Source organism: Anabrus simplex, chromosome 6 (genome assembly GCF_040414725.1).
Source record: "Anabrus simplex isolate iqAnaSimp1 chromosome 6, ASM4041472v1, whole genome shotgun sequence".
Classification (NCBI taxonomy): Eukaryota; Metazoa; Arthropoda; class Insecta; order Orthoptera; family Tettigoniidae; genus Anabrus; species Anabrus simplex.
The window spans coordinates 164,278,298-164,299,214 of record NC_090270.1 but is presented as its reverse complement, the minus strand read 5'-3'; the positions used below and the strand labels follow the sequence as shown (position 1 = coordinate 164,299,214).

General features: G+C 37.8%; 1 long non-coding RNA gene across 1 annotated transcript in view; it reads right to left on the bottom strand.

The window, feature by feature from the left end:
- Positions 1-346: 346 nt before the first annotated feature.
- Positions 347-20,917, bottom strand: part of LOC136875607 (uncharacterized) — a 55,897-nt gene continuing 35,326 nt past the window's right edge. The window contains exons 3-4 of the long non-coding RNA XR_010860489.2: positions 11,900-12,056; positions 347-896 (exon numbers count right to left, since the gene is read on the bottom strand). This is a non-coding gene — a long non-coding RNA (uncharacterized lncRNA). The remainder of the gene's footprint in view (positions 897-11,899; positions 12,057-20,917) is intronic.

Sequence of the window (20,917 nt, the reverse complement as noted above, 5' to 3'; positions counted from 1 at the left end):
GGGCAAACCGATGATCAAGTAATCTATCAGGATTTTTCTATAATTGCATCCCCCACGAATTCTCTTGTTACAGTAAAGAGTACGACCTGTTTAGCTGCTGGCTGTTGCTGAAGGCGAGGATTTGAATCCTGGTCAATGTCAGATTGGAGACCTTGCCAGCTGTTTTACAGGAAGGCCATCCAGTCTTGCCAAAGCTTAAAATGCACCAGGATAGCTCCAGTACCCTAGAAATACTTTGAATAAGCTGAAGATTTTGACAAAAATTACTCAATGATTGTATGAATTGAGGACCTTTAAGATTAACAAACTTTATAGGCAGTTCCAACAAACAAATTAAATCAAAATGTTTAAAAGATTTAATTTCACTCATTTTTTACAATTATGACAATCTAAGAAGCTCTGACTAATTAATTTTTTAAGAAGGAAGTCATTCAGTGTTGACCCTGTTATAACTTTCAAGTTTTTCCAGTCTGTTGGAACAGAATGAAAAATGTTATTCCTTAACTAATTTTTTAACAGGTGTGTTGTAGGGTTCAATTTTCTGTTCCAACAGACTAGAAAACTTGAGTTATAAAACCTTATACCACTATAATTAGGTTACAGTGTATACATCCAGTTACAGAATTTTTCTTTTGCTAGTGGCTTAACATAATTTTGTAGTTTTTCAGTAACAATGAGACCGAGAAGGCAGCAGCCGAGGTATTAAGGTAGAGCCCCAGCATTAGACTGGTGTGAAAGTTCGATACCACAAATCGGTCTTCAGGGCTGCCAATGGTGGGGTTGAAACCCACCACCTCCCAAATGCAAGCTTACACATGTGGCCCATGTCATGAATATCCATTTATATACAGTAGATTGAAGATTCTGCAAACACCAACAAGGAGATTTAACAGCACCTGTAAACAAAAATAAAATCACTTGTCACAAATATTCTTCAAACAAGTCTTTCTAGGAATTGCACTAGTCAAGAAGCACAAGGCCTTTTAATTAAACGGAGTAGATGAACATACATTATGCAAACATACTAACAAGGGGGTATTCCCTACTCGTCACCACTGATTTCGCTCATATTTATAGAACATGCAGGGCTTGGCTAGAAAGGAAAGTATCCGAAGTGGGAACTCCTGATGGCCAAGTGTATAGAAAAGTAAAAAAATGTTAACGCGGCTCTCGCACCGAATAAGCCACTTATGTTAACACGCATGCCGAGCAGTAGTTGGCGTAGCGGTAAGAGCTCGGGCTAGTAATTCGGTGCTTGTGGGTTTGACTACCCGTGTGGAGACTTCTTTTCTTTCCTCTCAACTTTAATATTATTCATTTTCCAACTAAGCAAAGAGGTAAATATTTCATTTTATTTATTTATTTATTCTCAAAAGGCATAGCAAAAGTAAAAAATTGGGATTTCATTGTCAGACTTTTCAACAAGGGATTGTAATTGAAGTGCATATAAAAAGACTTTTGTACATGAAAATTAAAAACTTTATTCATTGATATTCGATGCTTTACATGTGTCGGGATGATATTGTAGAAACAGGGGAAACAATTATTTCTGCATCTAGCACAAGTCATAAACGCCGCATTTTTACAACCACATCATTGTTTCAACGCCCCCATAGAAAAAAAGTCTCCATACAGGGTGTCGAACCCACGACCATTTAATTACTAGTCCCAGCTCTTATCGCTACACCCACTACTGCTCAGCAGGCGCACTTACGTAAGTGACTTATACGGTGCGAGAGCCGCGTCAACATTTTTATTTTCGATACGCTTGGCCATCTGGAGTTCCCACTTCGGGTACTTTTCTTTCTAGCCAAGCCCTGCATGTTCTATAAATTTGAGCAAAATCGGTGGTGACCAGTAGGGAATGCCCAAATGCCTAGAAAAAGAATCAGCAGGTTATTAGGCGAAGTGGCCTGTTACAGTCTCAGTTCATCGAATACATACTTCATCTGGGCTGGTTTGCTTCCATATTTTTTCCCTTCCCATTCTGTTGCCTTCCTAGACATTAACAGCAGTTCTAGTCGTTTCATCACCTCATTCCATTTACAGTCCCATCATGGGTATCCTGCCATACATCTTGTGAACCATGCCTCTGATTTAATCTCTTTCTGATTGTCCATGCTTCACTTTTAGAAGAGACGTAGTCTGGCTAGTGTCTTGTAAGTGTTGACGCAAGTGTGATAAACTGATAAGTTGGAAATAATATTCTCTCACCCATGGGTAAATAATGCAAGTATCAAACTATTATATTTTACAATTATTATTATTATTATTATTATTATTATTATTATTATTATTATTACTACTACTTGTAAGGTATGGCTATGAAGTGTTTACATCCATTTAGTATTACCGGTATTATTATTTACGTAGTTAAATGGTCGCAGTGTTTGTGAGGTTATGTAATGAAACATGCACTGTATATAGACATTTATGAGTTCAGTTAATATAAATACCTGTAAATTAATATTAACAGTATATAATTTGATATTACCTGTATATGTGTAATCCACTACAGAATTGTGAAACACACTGTAACATCCAGAATGGCTCTAGATCAGACAAGATGTTGGTAGAATATTCTGTACATTATGACCATGTTAGGCACTAAAATTTACGAGAAGGTATTTTTGTAACTTTTCTAGAAGCCTTGCCAGCCACCTATTTAAGAAGGCAATCTTGATGGTAGAGAAATTGTTTAGTAGGTTTCACTGGTGAACACATGTGGTTAGGCTGACATGCCAATGTAGGCAGTCAGTAGTCGACTGTTTAAACTGTGTTTCAAGGCTGTAATCTCTTGTGATGGACAATTGTTAAAATGGCAGCTTGTTGATGTTCTCAGAGTGAAGTGTTTTTGTTTGTGATACTTATCATACAATCTCATTATCTACTGTATCTGTATACATTATTGTTAAGGTACCATACTCTTTGTCCTTGGGCAACCTGCATCTTTTGCAGGAAGATTATATAATAAAAAATGATAAATGTATATCATTGTGGATACATCAATGTATAGTCTTGTTTCATTATTGAGCTTATCATACTCAGTTTTGAAATGTTACAGAGTTGCCAAGATACTTTGAGGTGGTTCGTTCTGTGTATAATTTTACAGGCAACTGATTCTTTGCCTTTGAAGAAATGTTTCTGCTTTTTCAACTGTTTCCATATATTCTGCAGCTTTCTATTATGGTGCACAGAGCATTTTAAGACATCCTCTGAGCTGGAAAATAGAACCTGGTCATCCATATACAATAGCAAATCCAGATTTAAGCAGTTATTTTTGGTGATGCTGCCTTGGGAAGAAATCTAGTGCCTTAAGGCATTTTCATCATAAAATCAAGGATAGGCTCCAACCTTATGCACTTCTTGATTAGTTTCTGTTCTGATACTGCATTGGGACCTCATTGTTTGGAAATTCTTTTGCATCTTTACTGTGTCAAAGGCCCTTTAATAGTCAACAAATTCTATGGTCTTACAAAATTTGAGTGAAATAATGAACACCTGACATTTTTAGAATAAGTTTTGTTCATCCCCTATTAGGTTGGAGTAGTCTTTGCTCTTATTTTACACTGGCATACATTTTATATCCCAAGTTGATTAAGCTTGTATGTGTAGAATTCACATTTCTTTTTGGATATCCTTACAAAAAATTTCTTTCAGCCAGCTAATAAGAGGATTTCAACCTTTCAGTATTTAAATTTTGAAACACAGGAATGATTGAAAGTTTCCTGCAGTTTGAATATTTCCATATCAGCTTTTCTCCTGGGGTTTATTCATTTTCAGTTTCCTATGGTGAATGTTCAGCTCATCTAGGGTAGGGTTGCTACATTAAAATGGTCAAAATTGGCACATTTATAACAAGTATTGTTCCATATCCTGCCTACTTCTGCCTCTATCTGGTTCAGTTTTGTGACCAACTACATGTGTATTCATTGATTTCGGTATCATGGCAGACTCTTTGAAACACTGTGCACGCAAACCTAGCCCAAGGAGATCGTAAATGTCTTTGTCCTGCGACTTTACGACGTTTGCTCCCAATCTTCTAGTTTTTTCTCCATGGCTCTTCTTCAAAGTCTTTATTCTTGAAGGGTTATGGCAGGCGACAATGTTCACAAATGCTTGTTTCTACAAGAGTTATTATAAACGCTTTAAGAATATGTATATTGTCACAGGTTTCCAACGTGCCTTGGCACATGTATGGCCTGATTAAGGTAATGTAACTGCCTTTTAATTTTTCATTCATTAATGGGCGTGGTATTTATTTGGTGGCCCGTTTTGCTCTTTTTGTTGCCCATATAACATATCAGCTATGTTTTTCTGTGTCACAGCTCGGTACATGGATCTGCGTCTTACTACAGTCGGTGCCTGTATTGCGTGAATGAGCTCTGTTGTACCTTGGATATGTTAAGTGTATCTCTTTACGGTTCATGTGTGGAAATCTCTATTATTATTATTTATATACCAAATTGCTCTCTGATGTCCCCACTATGTGTATTGGAAGGGCCTGTACATGGATGGTTTGTGCTGTTTAAGCATTTGATTTGTATATAAGAAACTTGTGTGTTTTGGCCTTTAATATAAGCATGAGACGTTATTTAAGAACCGTACTTTTAAATTTGGGTCGTTCTGATCATTGTTGTCTTTCATGCTTTCCCTGTTTCTTGGGCCATTTTAACCTATTGTGCGTGTTCGAATGAGAGGTATGTAGGACGCATATCATTCGCCTAGTTTTATTTATTCTTATTTTTCTCATGTGGCCCCTGGCTTTTTTTTTGGAGTGTATATATTCCTTTGGTTACGCTTTATCTCTGATACCAGGCTCCATGCCTGCATACGCCTCCTCTTGATCTTTGGTCCAGCCATATTTGAATATCTCTGTGGTCATTGGAAACCATTGCTGAGTGGCATCCCATTGAATAGCTGTGTATCGTGACTGTTAAAGACTCGTCCTGTTGATATGGAGGCAAGTAATAATTTATTACTTTGGGCTGAGCTATGCATCACACATTCATTGTGTAATTGTTCCCTGGGAACAATTTCTATTATTTTCTGATTGGTTGTATTCTGCGTGGGACAGAAACCTGTTGGCTGATTCAGGCTGTGAGGAGGTGCGATGCTATGAGGATAGTGAATTGTGTATCGAGCTCACGTTTTGTTTCTATCTGGGCTTATTTTCCATTTTTCTTGATGTTATCTAATCTCCTCTGATTTGTGTGTGGCCATCTGAAAATTAAAAATCCACAGCCTGTTTCCAGTCATTCGACTGGGTCAGGAATGGCCATCTTATTAGATTTATTATTCAATAAACCCTTTTGTTTTTTCTAATCGGCATTACTGGAATAGGATGGGTAGCCTTTTAAATTTTATCCTTTTAATAGACAAGTTCAGTTCCATGACTTGGTCTCTAGTCATTTTCGACCCAGTTCACGTGAACATCGTAGGCAAGTATTTATGTATCGCCCCGTTACCTCTGGTTGATTTGAGCTTCCACTGATTTTTTAATAATTTTTTTTTTTTGTTATCTTTCCGCCTGTGTATGTGTTGTGTTTCTCCAGCTATTTATTCCTCAGTGCTCATTGTGCCCAGTTCTGCTGTGGGCATGCAAGAATAACACGGGGCTGGTCTAACACAATAACATTGTATTCATTGTGGAAATTACAGGTTTGCATTGCATAGTGTAGGGATGCATTATTTTTAAGGAAACCAATGTAAAATGGGTATGTAAATGAAAGATTGGTATCCCATATACTGCAGATAATTTAAGCTTTATCTTAGCCCAAAAATCTTACTAATTTAAGGTAAATGATAAACCCGCCCATTGGCTTGACTCTGCTGTTAGCCAGTTTTAGTCCTATCAGAATGTTGGCTGGCAGGGTAGGAGAGATGGTGGTATACAATTTCCAATCACTAGATTGCATGCCAAAGTCTGGATTAAATTCCAGTGTGTCTGCATTGCTCATATGGAGATTTGTCCGTCTGATGGCAACAAACCCTTGAGCAGAGCCTCTGGTGCTTAATCATATATCACGTCATTCATTTAATCTCATTAACTCCTCTGACGAGGTTGACATCAGGATGGGCATCCGGTCATAAAAACCCGCCACAACAGATTCATCTCACCTCATCCCCGATCCCGTAGAGCAACGGGACAAGGTTTGAACAAACACAGTGCTGACTGCACCTGCAAGCTCACTGCATTAGCTTTGCTGGACGTTGATTCAGTCTTCCTTACTTTACTACCATCTTGGGAGAATACTCATCCTAAATACATGAAATAATCCACCAATTCCATTCTTGTATTCCCAACCTGACATCCAATTCTCTTAGGTTCCTTACCTACTAATGATTGTGCTTCTTGGTTAAAAGGGCGTAATATCTAGGTAATCAGCCCCTAATTGCAAGAGGTGGAACTAAATTGAAATTCAAAATTTACCCACTGACTAGAATTTAAAAGATTAAAAAAATTGATTTCAAGTAATCAGTGGATCTAATTAGCAATGTCTGATTTTCTTACAAATATATTCAAAATGGACAAATAAGTGATACAAGTTGCTTTAAGTCACACCAACACAGATAGGTCTTATGGTGACGATGTGATAGGAAAGGGCTAGGAATGGGAAGGAAGCAGCTGTGGCTTCAAGGTAAAGCCCTGCATTTGTCTGGTGTGAAGAGAGGAAACCACAGAAAACCATTTTCAGGGCTGCTGACAGTGGGCATAACCCACTATCTCCCGAATGCAAGCCCACAGCTGTTCACACCCAGATGCACAGTAAATTCTCTCTGTCAATAAAAATATATTAAAATGGAATAAGGCATTGCCTTTAAAATGAAATATATGTCATCAAATTATAAGTTAAAAACATTAAAAATACAGAAAATAAAACAAGAGAATGAAAACACCTGAAATTGATCACATTCCCTCTGAATTACTGAATGCCTTGGGAGAAACCAACATGGCAAGGGTATTCCATTTAGTGTGTAGGATGTACGAGACAGAAGAAGTGCCATCTGATTTCGGCAGAATGTTTTTATACCTATTCCCAAGAAAGCCGGTGCTGACAAGGGTGAAAATTACCGCACCCTTAGTTTAGTATCTCATGCCTGCAAAATTTTAACATGTATTATTTACAGAAGAATGGAAAGGAAAGTTGAAACTGTGTTGGGAGAAGATCAAATTGGCTTCAAAAGATATGTAGGAACAAGTAGAGCAATCCTGACTTTACGTCTGATCTTGGAGGATCGAATTGAGGACAAGCCCACGTACATGGCGTTCGTAGATCTAGAAAAGGCATTCCATAATATTGATTTGACCAAGCTATTTGAGATTCTGAAGGTGATTGAGATCAGAAACCAAGAACAAAGAATTGTCCACAATCTGTATAAAAATCAGTATGCAGTTAAATGAATCGAGGGCTTTGAAAAAGCAGCAGCAATCTAGAAGAGTGAGCCAAGGCTGCAGTTTGTCCCCCCTTTTCAATGTTTGTACAGAACATGCAGTAAGGGAAATCAAAGAGGAATTTGGAAAGCCCCCCCCGCAGTGTATACCTGTTGTGGTCATCTTGCTGTAGTATACATCCTTACGGCGTGTGCACCTGGCCGATCTGCGCCATAGTCTAAAACTTCAGAGTACCCTTGCTCTTATCCTAAGGAGAGGAAATCAAAACCCTGAAATTTTCCGATGATAGTTATTTTATCTGAGATTGCAGAAGATCGAGAATTTGCTGGATGGTATGGGCGGAGTCTTGGGTAAGGAGTACAAGATGAAAATAAGTCCAAAACTAAGTAATGGAGTGCAGTTGAAGGCAGGTGATGCAGGTAATATTAAAGGAAGTAGTTGAATATTGTTTCTTGGCTAGTAAAATAACGATGATAGGACATAAAATGCAGACTAGCACAAGCAAGGAAGAGCTTTCTTAAGAAAAATTTCCTCACTTCCAATATTAATATAGGAATTAGATGTTTCTGAAGACTTCTCTGGAGCATAGCATTGTATGGATTGAAACATGGACTATAACTAGCTCAGAAAGAAAGAATAAAAGATTTTGAAATGTGGTGTTACGGAAGAATGCTGAAGGTGAGATGGATAGATCGAATCAATAATGAAGAGATAATCGATTTGGTGAGAGGAGATAGATTTGGCTAAATATGACAAGAAGAGATAGAATGATAGGACACATCTTAAGACACCCAGGACTTGTTCAGTTGGTTTTTGAGGGAAGTTTAGGCTGTAAGAATGGTAGGGGTACACCAAGGCGAGTATGACAAGCAAGTAAGAGCAGATGTAGGATACAGTAGTTATGCAGAAATGAAAAAGTTAGCACAGGATAGGCTGGCATGGAGAGCTGCATCAAACCAGTCTCTGGACTGATGACCAATAACAAAAAATGTATAAACAAATAGAAAATTGACTTGATCATGATATAACAGACCACTATCCCTCTATATTACAGGATCCAGTGGCAACTGCAGGAGGGCTGTGGAATGTGACTAAAAACTGGATAGAGTCCTCTTTGAATGAATCTCGAGTACCAAATACTAGAAGGCAACAGTGGATCTCTGTCTTGAGCCTTCAGCTTGTAGAAGAAGGTGCCTTAAAAAGTCTGGCATTAACACTAAAGAAAAAAAGAGAGCAAATGTCTGATCTTGATAGAACGATTCAGTCTTCTTGTAGAAGAGAGAAGAATAATTTCCTTAGTAACATTTGTTTTGAGATTGAAGACCATGCAAATCAAAACCACAGCAAGGATCTTTTTGACAAAATTAGAATAATCACTCGAGAATTCAAGCCATATTCCTGGAATATACAGAATGTTCTGGAAACATTGAGAATGTACTGCCAGGATCTGTACAGTGAACAATGTAATGCACAAGACCAAGTGAAGATAGACAAGCAGTCAGATCCTGAACCTGACATCCTCCGAGATGAAGTAGAAATGGCTTTGAAAATGCTGAGAACTGGAAAAGTGTGTGGACCTGATGGAGTAAGTGCAGAAGTCTCAAAAGCTAGACGATGCTGGAATTGAAATGCTGTTGAAAATCTGCCAAGCAATATGGAATTCTAGAAGATGGCCTGAGGAATGGGTACAGTCAATTTTTGTCCCAATCCACAAGAAAGGATCGAGGGAAAATGTGGAAATTATTGCTTAATTGCTTTGATTTGATGTAGATGTTGATTCCCATAAGGAACCTAAAATATTTGTCCTGAATGAATTTATAATTGTCCGTTATTGGACATTATAAATTTTCCAGCTAACTCATTCTTGGTTGCCTGCATTTCGCCCTTGTGTGCTGAGTTAGGCTCGTCAGTTGGGACTTAGCACACCACCCAAGACGCAAGGCTAGTGCATACCGTGGACGCCACTGCATAGGCTATTTGAAGCCACCAGCAGGCAGGCATCTATTTTTGGAAATGAGACATAGCTCTCATAGTGCATTGGCACTGCTGGTGGCTTCAAATAGCCTATGCACTGGCCTCCACGGTATGCACTAGCCTTGCGTCTTGGGTGGTGTGCTAAGTCCCAACTGACGAGCCTAACTCAGCACACGAGAGCGAAACGCAGGCAACCAAGAATGAGTTAGCTGGAAAATTTATAATGTCCAATAACAGACCATTATGCTTTGATATCACATGCCAGTAAAGTTATGCTTCATATCCTGCACAAGACACTCCAGGCATTTCTAGAGTATCAAATTCCTGAAGTTCAGACTGGATTTATGAAAGGAAAAGGTACTCGAGAACAGATTGTAAGCCTAAGACAAATCATAGAAAAGGCTAGAGAATTCAATGTTCCAGTCTATCTGTGCTTTATTGACTATCAAAAGGCCTTCGATACTGTCAAATGGAACCATCTTTGGAAAATCTTGGATGACATGGGTTTGCCACTCCATTTGATTGATCTCAAGTCCTTGTATAAGGAAAATACAGCCACTGAAGATTCAAAACAGTCTCAGCAGTTTCGTACAAGGGCTGGAGTTCGCCAGGGATGTATCCTGTCACCATTACTTTTCAATATCTATGGTGAATATGCAATGAGAACTGCATTAGATGGCTGGGGCAAAGGGTTTTCCATTGGGGGATGCAAGATCAACAACTTGAGATTTGCTGATGACACCACCTTGATAGAATCATCTGAAGAGGAGTTGACAGAGCTGATCAAGAGAGTAGAGGAAGCAAGCCTAGAAATTGGATTACGCCTAAATCGACAGAAAACCTAAGTCATGATTGTTGGAGGGTGTGAAGTTATCAGTATGTATACCTAGGCTCCTTACTATCCAATTCTGGTGGTTCCAAAGATAAAATAAAGCAAAGAATTGAAATAGCAAAGGTAGCAATGATCCGTCTGCAGAAGATCTGGAAAGATAACATCACCAGTAAAACAAAAAAGAAGCTTGTTGAATCTCTAGTCTTCTCAGTCATCTTGTATGGCGCAGAGACGTGGACCATCCTCAAACGTGATCGTGAACGGATAGAAAGCTTTGAAATGTGGTGCTGAAGGAAAATGTCAAGGATTCCTTGGACAGCTCATTGCACGAACACATCAATCCTGAACCAACTTCAGATAAAAGTTGGTCTATCGTGTAAGGTCTCTCAGCGGATTGTACGCCATTTTGGACATACAATGCGCCAAGATGGTAGTCTTCAAAAGCTGATTGTTGAGGGCAAAGTCCAGGGAACCAGAAAACGAGGACGAATACCAACGCGATGGATTGACATGGTGAACGGCCCCCTACAGTGTTCTCTCTGAGTAACCACATTGAAAGCTTTAGGTAGGGAAGAATGGCGGAGTATGGTTCATCGGCCAGAGGGCTGAATATTATGATAGTCACGATGCTTCAGTCATGAGGCAAAATGAAGAAGATAGAAAATCCCTCATAAAACAGATAAAAGATATACAAACTGCTTGTCATCTCATAGGATAAGAGCAAGGGTACTCTGAAGTTTTAGACTATGGTGCAGATCGGCCAGGTGCACACACGCTGTAAGGATGTATGCTACAGCAAGATGACCACAATAGGTATACACTGCAGTGGGAGGGGGGCTTCCCCCTTCAATAATGGCCAATCCGAAGACATACCACTACTTCTCTCCAAGAAACCCGATGTGCAGTCTTATACTTTTAAAGTTTCTTTAATCGTCTCAGTTTATTTGGAAGGGTGGCCTGCCACTACCGTCTCCCAATATATCACCAAATTCCTCAGCTGAGAATGAATACTACTGGCTGGAACCTTTTAAGATAACAGGGGCAATGTAACCTTGACAGACCTGTCTGCTAACCATTTTCCTGCTACACCTTTGTGTCTAAGCAGCCACAAAAACTTGATTCTGGTGCTAGCACTCCAACACTCAGCCAGTAGGTTCAGGATCCGCTGTACCAGAGGGTGCTGCGGGAAACACACATCAGTAGATTTTAACAAGCTCAAGGAGTCTGTATACAGCAAAAACTGCCAACTTTCATTGAACAGTGGGTACCGCAGAGCTTTAACGATAGCATAGAGCTCTGCTGTGTAAACATTAAAAAGTTTCTGGTAGAGAAACAAGAAACTTATTATGAACAACCAACTTACACCCTACTGAACCTGGATACTGGCTAACAATGGACAGGAAGAGCCTCTGATACACCGAGGGGTCAGTGTTCACTTTGTTGGCCAAGTGCAGATCCAGGACGATTTCAGGTCGTCTTAACCACAGAGGTACCTCACTTTGTAGTCTAGCAACACTAAGAACTGAAGGTACAACAATCTAACTGCTATCCAAGCGTATACTGTAGCAACTGGCTGCATTGCTAGTGGATAAGCAGCATACAACCAATGGTTTCCATTGTGGAATACATAGGAATAGCTTGGGTGAAGTGGCATCTGTTACAAATTTATAGCATAGGACAATAAAATTTGTTGGTACCTCGGGTGTAAAGGCAGCACTTCAGATTCAGCAGGCAGGCTAGCAATGGGCTTTTATGGAATGCTCCCGTTGCCAATTTAAATCCGCTATGGTGGATGCTATTCAGTTTCACAAGGACTCTGTCTTGCTGATCCATATGCTGCACTGTCAGTCTAACCTGGATAAAAACAGATAAAAGAGTAACAGTTCCACCTTTTCAATACAAAAATAATTTTTTTTACAATGCAGTTTACAAGTAAAAAATGTATTTGGTACTAGTTTTGACCTAAGGTTAAGGTCATCAGCCAATAACATGAATTACACAACATATCAAATGGCTCAAACATTAATAAGAAACATGTAAGAGTTAAAATTAGACAGATTTTAATATTTTGGTTTGACGCTATAAAGTTAAAAGTTCATGAGGAATAGTCACAAAGGTGATAAAGGCACTCGACTGCCGTTAAAGGCTAATTAAAGTTGATTGATCTAGGTGCTGAAGATTCTTAAAACTTGCATATCTTTCGTTACAAACGTCTGATAGTTATACATCATTATATGATAGTAGTGGCATTTATAAACATGCTGCGAATAATGTAGAAACCTAGTACACTGATGCCATTAAAAGAGCTATTTGATGTCAAAGCTGAGGGTGAATGTTGCGCATGAAGGTCAAATTATTTCTACGAATTAGGTGGTGAAGATTCACAGCTCAATGTGGAACGAGTGACCTGATAAATAATAAAAGCCAAATTAGTATAAGGGCTGTTGAAGAAAGCTACATCCAGCAGACCACAGCACAAGGAGAGTCACATTTTTTGCTATTCGATCGGCCCCTGTCCTCAACAGCCCGTATACTAATTTGGCTATTATTATTATTATTATTATTATTATTATTATTATTATTATTATTATTATTATTATCAGGTCACTTGGATGAAGTGGCATCTGTCACAAATTTGTAACATATGACAGAAGCATTTGCTGGCGCCTCAGATTCAGCGAGAAGGCTAGCAATGGGGCTTGTTCGAAAAGCTCCAGTCACCAACCTAACCGCGCTGTGGTGGATGCTGTTCAGTTTTGCAAGGACGCTTTGCCTTGTTGAGCCATATGCTGCACTGTCGTAGCCTAACCTGGATAAAATATCTGCCCTATAAAATCGTAGGAGCACCGTGTGGTCAGTCCCCAAAAAGTGGCAGCATTCCAGCTTAAAACCAATTGTGCTAACTAGCCCCTCTGATATATTCTACTTTTATACAACTATGAGTGGAGTTCAATGCCGGTTACGACGTTTTAAATCGCCAAATACAAATGAAGGGTGACGGCTAAGAACGATCATAATCTCATTTTGTTTATATTTCAGAAATTGAAATTTTGTCTTTCAAGTCAATTATATAATATAATGTTGAGAGGAACAAAACGGAACTCCTTGGGAAGCATAACTTATATTAGGCATTACATAAATGAAATAGTTGAAATGTACACTGAAACAAAAAAAATTGATTTCATTATAAACAAATACAGGACATTGATTGTTTTTCCCATTAAACACAAGGGGGATCGTCCAAAAACTCCACATTACTCATTTTCTCCCTGCTCATTGTCTGGAACTAATGCCTGGTAAAGTGCCCGAGCATCAGGATTGACCAAAAACCGTGTTAAATGTATCAAGTCCTTGAACTTTTTAAACATTATTGGTAATGGCCCACTGTATAAATTCTTCAATTCACTGGGATCCATACTTCACTCTTGTCTCTTAGGAACCACAACAGCTTGATTGTAACATTACAGTAATAACTCTTGAGAAAAATGAACATTGGATGTTTGTTAATTTTCATTACTCATTGGTCTGGTAGGCACAGGGCATTTCAGATGTACATCCCTGAAAGAAACTGTCCAGGCTTGAAAGTTTACTTCAGTAGCGCAGTCTATTAGTTTGAAAGGTGGAGGTTTGATTTGACTGTTTTTAAGCACATCCCTCCAGTCATCTGGAGTTTCAGTGTAGGTATTTTGATTAACAAGGTTCATATCCTGTCACTCTCCATAAACGAATGCCCGCCTATCTGGAACACAACTTCACACAGTCAAAACCGTTTTTCTTGTGGAAAATTTTATACAGGAAGTGCAAACTAATTCTTGTTTTGGCCGGAGCAAGAATCACAAAAATTACTAAATGTCTTGTTAAAAAAGTGATCCAACATTAAGCATACATCAGCCCCCTTTCGAACAATACTCTCATCATACATGTAAAAAAAAAAACTGATGTAGTCTGACAAAACATATTGAATGAAATGAAGTTAAGTTGTTGGAGATAATAAACATCACTTGTAATATTCTGTATAGGTAGGTTCCTCTGAAAGTCCATTGTTATTGCCTCCAGTTTTACATGCTTCCTTGACTCCTTGTACTTCCTTTCCACAAAGTAAAACTTTTCACTTTGCACCAAGTGATTTTCCTGTTCTATTTTTCAATTTGTTACACAATGATTGTTTAGTTCCTTCAACCTGACAAGTAGGTACATTTTTTGCCAACACTGAAATCTTCTATTCATATCACAAGTACTACACGAGTTTTTCATGGGTAACAAAGTTATGTTAGAATTACCCACAAAATTTTCTTGGAACATTTTATAACCTACTTGATTGTCCTTGTTGGACTCATATGTCCTATGAAGTTTGGCTAAATCTAGTTCCTCAGACAGGCACAATCAAGAAGTATCTTGTAAGGAATAGTGGGATTTTCTACCTTGAAGTGATCTGATGAAACCTGTAACTTTAGATTGCGTTTCATTGGATAATGTATTAGGTCTGTTGGTATGTTTTCCTCGGCCATCTGTTTTAGCTTCTCAAATGTTTAATAGTTTCAGCACAGCGATTAGAAATACCATGCAGAGATAAAAATGCCTTGTAGCAAACACTTAACATTTTATGTCATCTACACGTGCCCTAACACGATAATAGTAAGAGGAGGTATGGAAACTTCCTTCACATTCATCCTTCCGGTTGTGCCACTGCTGAACAGGAACAACAGTAACAAGTCCACTCAAATATTGACTCTACGCATTATAGTCCCCTAGTTCATTGAAATGGGAGATGATACGTTTCTGTTCTTTGGAACAAATTACTTCGAAGCACTTTAACCGGGAACACTTAGTCTTCTCCAGTCTCTTGTTGTAGCACAATTTTTTCATAACGTCACTCATCTAGTTTCTTTTCTTTGCACTACGTTGCTCACTATTAGCCTGTTCATTGTCTGTCTAATATCACTCAACATAATTATTACGTACGACAGCAAAGTACTAATTCTGTGCATCATAATGGCAGCAATGGAGGGGAGCCATACCGACCCTGATCAGTATTGCTCGGCAGCATGATTGCTATTAGCCATTACCCCATATCTTTTGACTTACTGCAAGAGTGATCTTTCTTGGACTGGAGGGTCGTACCTTACTCTATTGGTGGAAAAATATTTAATTCCCTCCTTGGGAACTTGGAATTACCATTTGTATTCAGCTACACAATGCCACTGCTAACTCAATTTTGTAAAAAAAAAAATTGGACTGATCATTCTTAGCCGTCACCCTTCAAATTATAATATGTCCACATTTTCAGTTTAAAGCTAATCTTATACAGGATTATACTCTTAATGATGGACAGCTACATAAGAGACACCAGTATTAATACACTGTTTTACCATGACTTAAGTTTTAAAGGAGACTTATGTTCTCAATTACAATTATAACATGACTATTTTAACCAGATTTTCTAGGTACAAATTATAGTAAGTGCTATGTTTCAAATAATCTTCATTGAATAATCTCGAACTGAAAGAAGTTCGAGACATTTAAGCTTAGATGAATCCAACATAATTGTCACTAAATTGTAAAATATTTTTATTCAGTATACTTAGAATTATTTAAGTCACTATCACAGCCAGGCTGTTTTATATGTTCTATAACCATAGCTGTTTTCAAACAAAACAAGAATATGTAAATTTGATTTTATGACTAATTATAGAATCCAATAGTACATTTTTGAACATAATCAGGATCCTGATTTGAGGTGCAATTGATGGCTGATGATGCCTGACATACAGATGAAACATGTACCAATTAGACAATTGTAAGAAGGATTAAGTCCTAACTAGAAGTAATTACATGTATTGAATAGGTGGTTTGTTCAAATAAACATTTGTATTTTAAGAATTAAGTGGTATGTTCAGAGCTGTCAGTGGAGAGATGGCATGGAATGACAGTAGACGAATAAGTTTGAGTGGTGTCTTTGAAAGTTCAAAAGATCACAATATGAAGATATAGTTGGAATTCAGGAGGAAAAATTGGGGCAAATGTTTGTTTATAGGAAGGGGATTTAGGGATTGGAATAACTTGCCAATGGAGATCTTCAATAAATTCCCAATTTCTTTGCACTTATTTAAGAAAGATCTAGGAAAACAAAAGATGGGGAATCTGCCACCAGGGTGACTGCCCTAAATGCATATCAGTAGCAATTGATTGAATTTGAATAAAAAATTGAATGCAGTTGTTTCAAACATTCAAATCAAAACTCTTACTGTTGTACGTTTTGAAAAATGATAGTTCAAAATAAGCACTGGTAATTCATATATGCAGTATGCATACTGTACATAACTTAAGTCACTATACTTGAGAAATTTCAGTATTCACAATACAATGTCCAAACTGCTGTTTCTTCATTAGTTCATTTAACACATTTGCAGTTGGTGTAATTTCTATGTACGCTGAGGAGTGTTAATCCACTCGAACATGTATTTCCAATAGAATTAAGCAAATATGTTTTCAGACAGTGTAATGTTGAGAAAAATCATTTCATTTGTACATGTGTTGTACATATGGATACAGGGAGCACAGTTGGCATTTCTAGCGAAGTAACATTTAAGAAAATGCTAGGAAAACAACAGATAGTGAACGTGCCAGCTGGGTGACTGCCGTAAATGCAGATCAGTATTGATTGAAATATATTTGGTATATAATCTATATATATAAAAGAACGTCCTGACATTCATCATCGCCAAGCCAAAACTACTGGACATAAAGAATTGACATTTTGGGGATACATTCATATTAAGATGTAGGTGCTCACTAAGAGGATTTTTGGATATTACGTCACTAAGGGGTTGAAAAGGGGGGTGAAATTTTAAAATGAGTATATCTCAAAACTTAAGGTTTACAGATGTAAAAATTGGTATTTAGAATCTTCTTTAAAAATAAGGAAACACTTATTTTGTTTTTGGAAAATCCCAATAGGAGGGGTGAAAAAGAGATTGAATGCCTTGAATGAGGATACTTATATCTCAGAAACTGAAGATATTACAGATCTAAAAATTGGTATTTGGGGTCTCTTAAAAATAAACATTTTTTGTTTTTGGAAAATCTTAATTAATGGGGGTTAAATAGGAGTGACAAATTGGGGTGAATTTTTAGAAAGACTATATCTACAGCATATCTCAGAAACATAAAATGTTACAGACGTAAAAATTGGTATTTGGAATCTCCTGTAAAAGTAAAGAAACATAGGTGATTTGTTTTTGGAAACTCCAATTAAGGGGATATAAAAAGGGGGTGAAATTTTAAAATGAGCATTTCTACAGTATCTCAAAAACTTAACATGTTACCAGAGTGAAAAATAGTATTTTTTATCTCTATTGAAAATAAAGAAACATGTATTTTTTGTTTTCTGAAAAAACACTTGGGTAGAGGGGTAAAAGTGACTGAAAATGGGGTTGAATTCTTTTAATTAGGATACCGATATCAAAAGCTGAAGATGTTACAAACGTGAAATTTGGTATTTAAAAGTAAAATATGTATTTGTTTTTGGAAATCCACCTAAAGGGAGAAGGGAAATTGAAAAATTAGTTGAATTATTTGTATGAGGATACTATTATGTAAAAAATAAAAGATTTTGCAGACATGAAAATTGGTATTTGGAATCTGCTTTAAAATTAAACAAACATGTATTCTCGAAAAATCCAATGAAGGGGGAGGGAAGGGGGAAAATTGAAAAATTAATTGTATGAGGATACTTACATCTAATAAAATTAAAGTTGTTACAAACGTGAAAACTGATATTTGGATCTCCTTTAAAAAAAAGAGTTTTTGGGCGAAATCATTTTGGTTGGGGCGGGGGTGAAAAGGTGTTGAATTCCTTTTATGTGGACACACAGTCATGATAATTGGTATTTAGAAGATCCTTTACTATTAAAGAGACAGTATTTTTAACGGAAAATTCACTTAAGGGGCGGGGGGTGAAACGAAGTGAAAGTTATTTCTTTTTATAGGGATACTTGTATCTCAGAACTGAAGGTAACAGACATGAACATTAGTATTTGGAATCTCCTTTAAACATAAGGAAACATGCCTTTTTTTTGGAGGGGGGTGTGTAAATCAACTTAACGGCAGTGGGGTGAAAAAAGGAGTCGAGACCAATTGATTTTACTGTTCATAATGTACTTATTCTGATCATAAACTGATCATTTTTCATCTTTCCTGGGTTCGTTTTCAAGAATCATCTTTTCCTTTGGAGTAGGCAGACAAAGTTAGATTACAGTAGATTCTCCTGGCATATAAATAAAAATTTAAACACATTTGAAAGAAACAATATGAATTTGTGCTCTATAGTAAGGTCAATAATTCACGGAAGTATACCATTTGTGTCGCCAGAAATCTCTCGCACTTGCCTATGCGCGACAGTGGTGCTGGTCACATTGTAAGCAATGACTATGGCAGAGGATTTAATTTACCGCCAAGTAGCGGTCTTGCATCTTGCTGTGGGTTCCAGACCATTAATAATGATGATAATAATGTTCTGGACCGTCGTCAAAATGTATGGACCACGCTGGAAACTGGTTTTGGCTGGGTAATGACTACGATTGCAGTCCGGCCGCGGCTTCAGTACCGCCAATGCTCCCAAAAAGACAGCACGCCGGATCTCAATTATTTGATCCATATTAAAATGCTTATAGGAAAAGATGGCAAATATTTAGGGACCCAACTGGCCAGTTGGAATACCTGGACCTAGCCCGGGAAGTACGAAATTGATTACTGGAAAGAAAGATTGAAAAATGGGAGGAACTTTGTCCTAATCTCTCAGAAAACTAGTCAGATCACGAATTTTGCTTATTCTCTCAGAAAATGAGTTAGATCGCGAATTTTGGCAGATTATATATAAAACATTAAGCATTCAATTATAAATTTCATTATAATACCATAGCGAAGCACGGGTATCTTGCTAATGTATATTATATTATGACCTATGGTCATGTTTCGGTGGTCTCCCTTCTCAGGAGATGAAATTTTTCTGTACCATAAATTTAATTCTTCATTCGGTATTCTTGGCAACTGCTGCTTACGTCACTGACTTAGAAGTGGATGAAGTGAAATCAGAAACCCGATGGAGCAGAGGGAATGGGTTTGTAGGTAGAAGGAACTAAAAGCCTGATATTTCCTTTTGTTTCAAAAACTCAAATCTATTTGAGACATAAGGTATCAAGGAATGGAATTAAAGTAGACACACAAAAAATAAGTTTGGCATCACTGATGGGAAGTCCAAGTTCACGCGAGTTTCTTCATGCTGCCATGTGAGCGGTTTGAATGGAGGACCTAAACTTACTGAAGACTTAACTCATTTCTGCATATAAATTTAATTTAATTGTTAATATCTTCAAGCAAGGTTTATTGCTTCTACAAGATCTGTACTATTAGTTAAGTCTCTTCCCAAGTTCAAAACTGCCACCACATCTCCAACTGTGGTGTTCCCTATTAAAAAGGGTCAACTATTCTACTGTATATCCTAGAACTGCCAATGGCCATAGCCGTGTTGAAACACCGGATCCCGTGAGATCTCTCAAGTTAAGCAACATTGGGCGTGGTCAGGAGTTGGATGGGTTGCCACGCGCTGTTGGTGGGGGGTAAGGGAATGGAGGAGCGGAAAGGAACTGGCCACTCTACCGCACGTAAACTCTGGCTCAGGAACTCCTCTGCGAAGGTTCGGACCTGCCTTCGGGCAGAATAACCCTTACCTTACCATCCTAGAAGTTCAACATGTTTCAGCTAGAGTTCTGTAATTAAAATGTTCCAGTGCTACCTTGTATGTACTGTAATTGAGAATGTTTATGTTTTGAGCTTTAGTAACTTAAATAGAACAATCCATTCAAAAATTTTGGACTGAACCTGAGCTAAACAGACAGTGGAAATGACCAACAGCGAAGGAACAAGTTCAAAACATATTTCTGAAAGGAGTGAAAATCTAATCAGCTTCCCACTTCAAGTACCTCGGAAGCACAATGTCAAAAGACAACACTGTTAGACAGGAAATACTCAAGACACAGAAAGCATCAAACTTCACAGTCAAGTCTGAAATCATCTCTGGGACTGCAAAATACCACAAAAAGGGAACAAAATCGTGTACCACACTTCATGCTAATCCTCACTTACGGTATAGAGGCATGTACCCTACTAAACAAAGACTTCAGCAGAATCCAAGCAACTGAAATTAGATTCATTAGAACCATGAACCACATTACCATAAAGGACAAGATCAGAAATTAAGTGAATAGGAAAGTAGCTGGTATCAAGGTTCCTATTACCAGTGTCAAACTCAGACTTCAGTGGTATGCACACATGAGAATACACGGGGAAAACCTACCAGAAGATATTTTGACCTTAATCTCATCAGGAGACCACAGGGAAGACCAAGAAAACACTGGATAGAGACTAAGATCAGATGTGGAGGAGAGAGGATACACTGGAACAGAAGATGTATGAAGACAGAAGGTGGCAAGTGCTTTTACACCACACCTGGGAAACTGGAGTTGGGAAAATGATGATCCCTCGAGATGTTTATTATTTTGGAGTTATATCCCTGTTCTAAGGTTTATCCACAAATCAGTCTTATCACATTAAATTCCACCAATAAGAAAATACATTACATTATTGTTCTAGAAATACTGTGAGTTTTTGAGCTAAGATATCAATATACATTGAATATTTGAGTGTTCTATATATAA